This window comes from Pseudorca crassidens, chromosome Y, assembly GCF_039906515.1.
Source record: "Pseudorca crassidens isolate mPseCra1 chromosome Y, mPseCra1.hap1, whole genome shotgun sequence".
Classification (NCBI taxonomy): Eukaryota; Metazoa; Chordata; class Mammalia; order Artiodactyla; family Delphinidae; genus Pseudorca; species Pseudorca crassidens.
This window is the reverse complement of record NC_090318.1, coordinates 5,950,136-5,957,805: the sequence shown is the minus strand read 5'-3', so window position 1 is coordinate 5,957,805 and position 7,670 is coordinate 5,950,136. Positions and strand designations below refer to the sequence as shown.

Sequence of the window (7,670 nt, the reverse complement as noted above, 5' to 3'; positions counted from 1 at the left end):
CTGTTTTGCTTGTAAACCTCAAGAAGCAATAGAGAACACAAGTTGAGACACATTTCAGTGTTTAAAGGGGAACCAATTGGAATCGTGATATAGTAGTACTTCCACTAATTCTCCACATTTACCACTGAGGATAAAAAAAAAATACACTGCACTTAGAAAGTTCTACTAGACAATCATCTCTAAAGTCTGGGGAAGACACAGTTACCTAGGAATAAAAGAAACTGTTTTGTTGCTAGTTAACAACTGAAAAATAATCCACGCAACACTGTGTCAGGTTTCACCTTACAGCTACTCTGAATCAGGGTTTCTCAACATCGGCAGTACTGACACTCGGACCCTAACCATCCTCTGTCATGAGGAAGGACCCTGTGTGCGCACTGTAGGCTGTTTAGCAGTCCCCCCGGCCTCTGCTCGCTTGACGCCATAATCACTACCCCACTCGGGTTATGACCATCGAGAATGTCTCCAGACACTGCCAAGTGTTGCTTGGAGGGCAGAATCAAGAGGAGCTGAGGACCACTGGCTTACGGGAATAAGTAAACGGGAATGTCAGCGTTGGAGGCCTATCAGTTAGACGGTTCATTAGTTAGCAATTCAGGAATTTGTTCGACATTTACTGAGCACAGTGCCAAGCGCTGTGCAAAGTACAGAGGATCTAACGGTGAATAAGACATCTCTCCTTGAAAGGCATACCGTTTACAGGGAGGGGAATAATAGACCAACGGTGAGAACCTGAGCTGCCTCCGCAGAAGGGCTGGGCTGGCACCTGAGCTCTGAGGTGCCTCAGGATGCGCACGGGGCCACCACAGGCTCTTAAATTGGAGATGCTGTAAGTGGCCTGAGCTGTACCCCAGGAAGTGTTGCCGGTCTCTGCTGGTACAGTGGGTTGGCAGAGAACAAGTCTGGGGCCCCAGCAGAGCTATCAGCCTGTAACTATATCCCGGGAAATGGAGAGAAGGGAGACAGGTCGGCAGAAAATGCTGTGACACAATGAAGGATAATGGATGGGTGTGTGCTGGGGTGGGGCTCGCTGAGGGGAAGAAAGAATCCAGCAAGAATGGGTCTTCCTGTCCCGGTTCCGGCACGGCTAGATGGTGACCTTGGATAACCCTGGAGAAAATGGGGTCTGAACGAGGACTGCTGACGTGAGCTGATGTCTTAGCGGTCAGCTTCTCCAGACAAAACCCAAAAACAAAAACCCAAACGGTATTTTCAACATTTATAAAAGTAATGTTTGAACCACTCAAATGACTTTGATATTCTAACAAAAAATGTCTCCAAGAAGTAATTTTTTGTAAATCAAATAAATTAAACTTATAAGCTTATGAAGTCTCTGGTTTGCAATCATTCCAACATTTTTTTATGAGCTTGGTGAAATACTTTTATACCTTTCATCTCAAATGTATATTTTATATTGGAATTATAGAGCCCATATGTTCAGGTTTTTATTGGGCACTGTTCTCTTGAACACTGCCCTGATTTACTCCCCAAATTAGCACAAAATGGGTTTGAATCCTATGGGCTCCTCTAATGCCTCTCTGTATTTGGTGTCCAGCTTTCCCAGGTAAGGACACCCTTTACCTGGGAAAGTGGGATTCTGCTAACTAGGGTAATTTACTTACCTTCCTAAGCGTCTTCCTAGGGTGTCTCCTCAGCAAGCAGGCGTGTAACGTGAGACCTGGGGCACAGATACACAGAGCTCCTTTTCTCCAAGACTTCTTCTCAGTCCCTCATCTCGTTGGAGACAGACTGCATGTTCTCCGCGTTTTGTGGTCTTACAACCCGCACCCCTTATCCAGGCTGCAGACTGCCTAATCACCTACGCTAGTCTGAGATTACAACACCCCAGTCCAGCTCCATCACCAGGATGCTCCAACTCATGTGTTCAGTGTGTAATTTTATTCTCAGTTCTTCACAGACTCACTCTGTTGGAGGAACCAACACTCTTAGGATCATCTAAGTGGTCAGTGATTGGATGTTGTGTCTCTCTCAAGGCTGTGTTTTGATCCACTTCACAACACAAACGTGAGGCAAAAGGCCTCTGTGGAGAACAGTATGGAGGTTCCTTAAAAAACTACAAATAGAACTACCATACGACCCAGCAATCCCACTACTGGGCATATACCCTGAGAAAACCATAATTCAAAAAGAGTCATGTACCAAAATGTTCATTGCAGCTCTATTTACAATAGCCCGGAGATGGAAACAACCTAGGTGTCCATCCTCGGATGAATGGATAAAGAAGATGTGGCACATATATACAATGGAATATTACTCAGCCATAAAAAGAAACGAAATTGAGCTATTTGTAATGAGGTGGATAGACCTAGAGTCTGTCCTACAGAGTGAAGTAAGTCAGAAAGAGAAAGACAAATACCGTATGCTAACACATATATATGGAATTTAAGAAAAACAAAAATGTCATGAAGAACCTAGGGGTAACACAGGAATAAAGACACAGACCTACTAGAGAATGGACTTGAGGATATGGGGAGGGGGAAGGGTAAGCTGTGACAAAGCGAGAGAGAGGCATGGACATATATACACTACCAAACGTAAGGTAGAGAGCTAGTGGGAAGCAGCCGCATAGCACAGGGAGATCAGCTCGTGCTTTGTGACCGCCTAGAGGGGTGGGATAGGGAGGGTGGGAGGGAGGGAGACGCAAGAGGGAAGAGATATGGGAACATATGTATATATATAACTGATACATTTTGTTGTAAAGCAGAAACTAACACACCATTGTAAAGCAATTATACTCCAATAAAGATGTTAAAAAAAAAAAAAGGCAAGGTCTTCGAATAGTGAATTTCATTAGACACAGAATGTGTGTGAAGTGCTGAGTAATCGAAAATGCTACTCTCTGGAGGCTTCTGTCCATAAGCTGCTGAAACAGAATTTCCAGTTTACATATGCATGGATTGTTTAACAATACACCCAGTCGCAACCATAAGTATGAGGTTATTTAACTGTATTTTTAAATGCTATATTTCAGAAAAAAAGGAAAAATTCTACCTTTTATAAAATTTGTTTCCACAAATAAGCCACTTCCCAAACATCTCATTCTGAGAAAAAATCTGACCATACACTAGTACCTTTGTGAATATCACATGTTACTCAGACGTTTCTGTCTTAGGTAACGAACACGGACTTGTTCCCCCAAGTGAGATCACAAAGAGAAAGAGAAGACTGTATAGAGGATGGGGAAGATAGTGGATTCAGTCTGGGGCATGTTGAGTTTCATAAGAATTACAGTAAATCCATAAGTTATTCTTTACATCTCTAAAATACCCATTCCTTCCTTCCAGGCAAAGATAGTAAAATGAAGTCATGTGATAAATTACCCATATTCCAATGACATATGTCAAAAAAAGTGAAACTGATCACCTCCCAAATTGATCAAAATCTACACCACAAACTTTCAGAAAGTACTAGAAGGAAAAAAACTAGTCTTGATAGAACAGAACAGGACTGACTTCTAATTATTTGCCTATTCCCATCCCTCTGAGAACATACGTGAGAGTCAGCAAGTTCTTGAGAATTCTTAATAACACTCCTGCATTTGGAAAGCTGCATAGAAAACACTCTGGGGGGTGGGGGTGGGGGGGAAAGGTGAAATGAAAGGAAGAAGCAGGTGAGTCTGACTTCTGTGCAGGAAGGGAAGACTCCAGGGCCACATCTTGATGGGTACCAAGTGTCTTGTGCGAGAAAGAGAAAGAGAAAAGGGCATAAATCCATTCTGGAAGAAAATAAAAGAGAAGTTTAAAACTCCCCCAAAAGTTTATGTTAGCTCTTTGAAAACCCTTTTAAGAACACGACTTCCAATTGTTAAAAAAAGCTTAGAGGTAAGATGATAAAAGTACTGAATTGAGATAAAAAAGAAAGACTGCAGAACCAAGGGAACAAAGGCGTCATGATTTACAGAATCAATGAATAAAGGAATCATCAGAAAACAAGATAGGGTGGACCATAAACTGGATTTAAAGGAAAGCTTTAAAGGAAAGCCATCAGAGAACCACAATGAATGAGCTGAAAAGGACAATGTGATTGAAGTAAAATCTGAAAGAGAGATGACGACCATTAAGAAGTATTAAGATGGGGCTTCCCTGGTGGCGCAGTGGTTGAGAGCCCGCCTGTCAATGCAGGGGACGCGGGTTCGTGCCCCAGTCCGGGAGGATCCCACATGCTGCGGAGCGGCTGGGCCCGTGAGCCATGGCCACTGAGCCTGCACATCCGGAGCCTGTGCTCCGCAACGGGAGAGGCCAGAACAGTGAGAGGCCCACGTATCACAAAAAAAAAAAAAAAAAAAAAAAAGAAGGATTAAGATGATCCAATGAAAAGATTAAGGACTGCCCCCAAATAAAGTAGGATTTTGAAACACATGAATTTGTGGATACGTACATATTATAGTTAAAATATTTTAAAACCTTTACAAGAAGAACAAGTGTCACTTTTACAAGCTGATTTCCTTGAGGAGGGAGGAGAAGAATGGGAGAATGTCAGTGTAACTTTTTTTTTCATAGCACATCAGAACATTGCAATATAACATCAGGTTTCAGTATTAAGTCTCTTGGTTGTTCATCACACGCGTGTATCTTTTTTTAAAATCTGAAGCAAATATGGTGAAAATGATTTAAAAAATATGTGAAATCAAGGCATTTACATTGTTTAATACATTAAACTGTGAAATGGATGATTATGAAAAAAATAATTTTCTCCTGAAATAATATAAAAGGAAACACGCGAATCCAAAGAACATAAGTTTGGGGAGAGATCAGGTAAGACTTAACGGCGCTGGGATACATTCCAAAGCTTTTGCTTTAAGGATAAAAAGCCATTCAGGTGTTTAGACAGAAAAGAGAGACACCTTCACTGGAGGAGGAGAAAGTCAGGTTAGGCTCAGACTTCAAAGTCAGAAGACAACAGCGAGGTATCTATAGTTTTCAGCGGGGAAATGTGTCACCCAGTAATTTTATACTCCGAGGGTATTAAAAGGAATATAAGAGTAGCAGGCACCCTGAGGTGCCAGAGAACCACACCCTCCCTCTCTACAGCCTCCATGTCAACCAAAACCTGTGTCTGGAGAGGGCAGGACACGCAGCTTCTCTGGAACAAAAGCACCCTGATGTGCAGAGCAAAGGACAGCCGCGGGTAACACCCTCTCAGTTGAATGCTGGGACCACACTTAGAAACAAATGTTTCCATTTCCCACCATGTTTCCCACCCAGCACAGGTGTTTGACAGCTCAAGCCGCAGCGGCAACAACACAAAGCAGAATAAAACAGCAACGAACAACACAACACTAAAGATAGGGTCCCTCCACTCAGGCTGAAGGACGAGCGCTACCTCGTGCAATCCTCAGAAGCCCCGGAGGGAAACACCAGTTCACACACAGATGAGCTAACTGGGGAGAGAAACTTCCTATGTTGCTCAAGGTCACATAGAAAATTAGTGGCAAAACCTAACTTTGGATCTCGGTCTCAGTCCAAACCCGTAACTACTACAGTACCGAACATGAAAAACCACACGATGCTCTCAGAATTGCTGAATTTCAGACTTCAGGAAATAAGGAGAGAAAGATTTTTCAAGAGTTGTTTTCAACACCTTGGAATTACATACCATACACAGGTATGGATAATCACACAGGGAACAAGTGTAAGGTGTTGGGAAAATCCACAGCTGAGCTGAGTCTCTCAAAAGTTGACCCTTTCTTGTTACTTAATATTCCATGTGTTCTCATTTGTAACATTTCTCACTGTAGATAATGTACATTAGCTGCCGTTCACATTCAATTTACCAGAAATACATTTGAAAATAAGGTAATCTTATTTTATACGAGTCCTAAGAATGACTCAAGATGCACATGAGAAAATCTCCTCCCTTTTCACCTAATTGCCAAGATTTCGGGAGACATGTGGGGAAAAGGAAATTAAAGGCAATAGGTATTTTTCATGTTGTGTTGGAATACACCGAAATTATCATCTCAGGATTCATATTCGTTCCTATTTCCTAATACTTCCCAGGGGCCTATTATGCAATCACGAGCACGCATGTGCATGTGTACACACACACACACACACACACACACACACACACACACACACACGAAGTACCTTCCTCCCCTCCCTCCAAATGAAGGCAACAAATCAGTTTCTCTGGTAAAATCAGATTAATCAATTCTGGGCTATAGAAACATTTTCTGTTTCCCCAGTTTAGAAATTCTTAGAGATGTTCATGTAGTCATGTGAACCTTGAACCTTCAAGAATGAATTACAATATGCTCTACTTCCCATACTTATGTGACTTCCTCTCCAAAACACATTACTTTTACTAGATGTTCCCTCATACTGAGCAGCTGCTATGCTGTGATATTGAATCAACTTTGCTTTTATTGACCAAATAACTTCATATGTGTGAAAACAGGTACCACTTCAAGGGTTGTCAGATTTAGCAAATAAAAATACAAGATATCACATTAAATTTAAGATTCAGATAAACAGCAGTTAATTGTTTACAGTACGTGTATCTCATGCTCAAATGAAAAAACGGTTCGTCTGAAATTCCGATTTACCTGGGTGTCCTGTGTTTCATCTGGCAGTGCTGAACACTACAGAAGGAAAAGAGGACAGAGCTGTGGCATTTACTGGGGATGATGGAAACCTAAAATGCTTTGAGTCGGTGTTGGTAGACTCCCACATATGGACAATATTCTAAAAACTGAAACTACCTATCCTCAGCCCCAAACTTTCATGCCACTCTGTCCCTCGGGTACATGTTACTTTAAAACATCATTTTGACGAGTTTTTTCCTTTTTATTTACTCCCTCACTGAAAAGATAAGGAATCAACCATAAAGGGAACTTACTGGCTAACAGTAAACTCTGCAGGTAAAAAGTTTTTTCACTGCAAAACCGCACTTCAGAGGGGCACGAAATAGCTGTAAAGGCCAAAGAAATTATTCGTGGGATGTTCTGAGAGGTACATGATGGCGTTACACTTGAGTCATGATTAACGTTTTCTCAGAGTTTTCTTTTTTTCACAGCGACTAACACATCATTATTCCTCTTAAGTAATGAAAAGCTGGGAACCTTGCCAAAAGTTACCTTAACAGATGCTATTTTATCATTTCAGTGAATTCCATCATTTTTCACATCTTGGTAATTATATTTCAGAGGCAGAATTCATGCTGAGTATGGTGGGCTGCTGCTACAAAACTAGACCCCAGAAATAAATTAACCAGATAGCTCCAGCAAGCCTGGGGACGCGGGGGGCCCGGCCCGCCTCACCTGCGGCTTGGTTTTCGGGAATCCACTGTTTCCTATTTTGTGCTTCATTTCAACTCACCTTTTCACACTTGCTCCAAACTGAATTACCTGTGGGGAACCATGAAACTCTTGGTTTCCTTTTGAGAAGCTTAACTCATTGCAAATATTCTGGAGTTTGGAGAAAAAAGAACTACAGGTTCTATCTCATTAGGTACTCATGCTTGAATTAAACCACGATAACATTCCCAAAGGACGCCAAGAGCACAGAAGGGCAGACTTATTTTTAAATGTTTGCTGAGGATGGTAATAGTTCATATTTGTCTACTCTGACTTCAAATCACTTCAGACCTGAATCCAACTGGCCTGAATCGATAATAATGCCTTCACTAATATTCATTTGTTTCTTTGA

The 7,670-nt window shown here is 41.7% G+C and overlaps 1 non-coding gene across 1 annotated transcript; it reads right to left on the bottom strand.

Annotated features, from left to right (window-relative positions):
- Positions 1–4,519: 4,519 nt before the first annotated feature.
- On the bottom strand, positions 4,520–4,589 carry LOC137217924 (small nucleolar RNA SNORD82). The gene has a single exon (XR_010940316.1). It is a non-coding gene; the product is annotated as a small nucleolar RNA SNORD82 (small nucleolar RNA).
- Between the last annotated feature and the right edge of the window lie 3,081 nt (positions 4,590–7,670).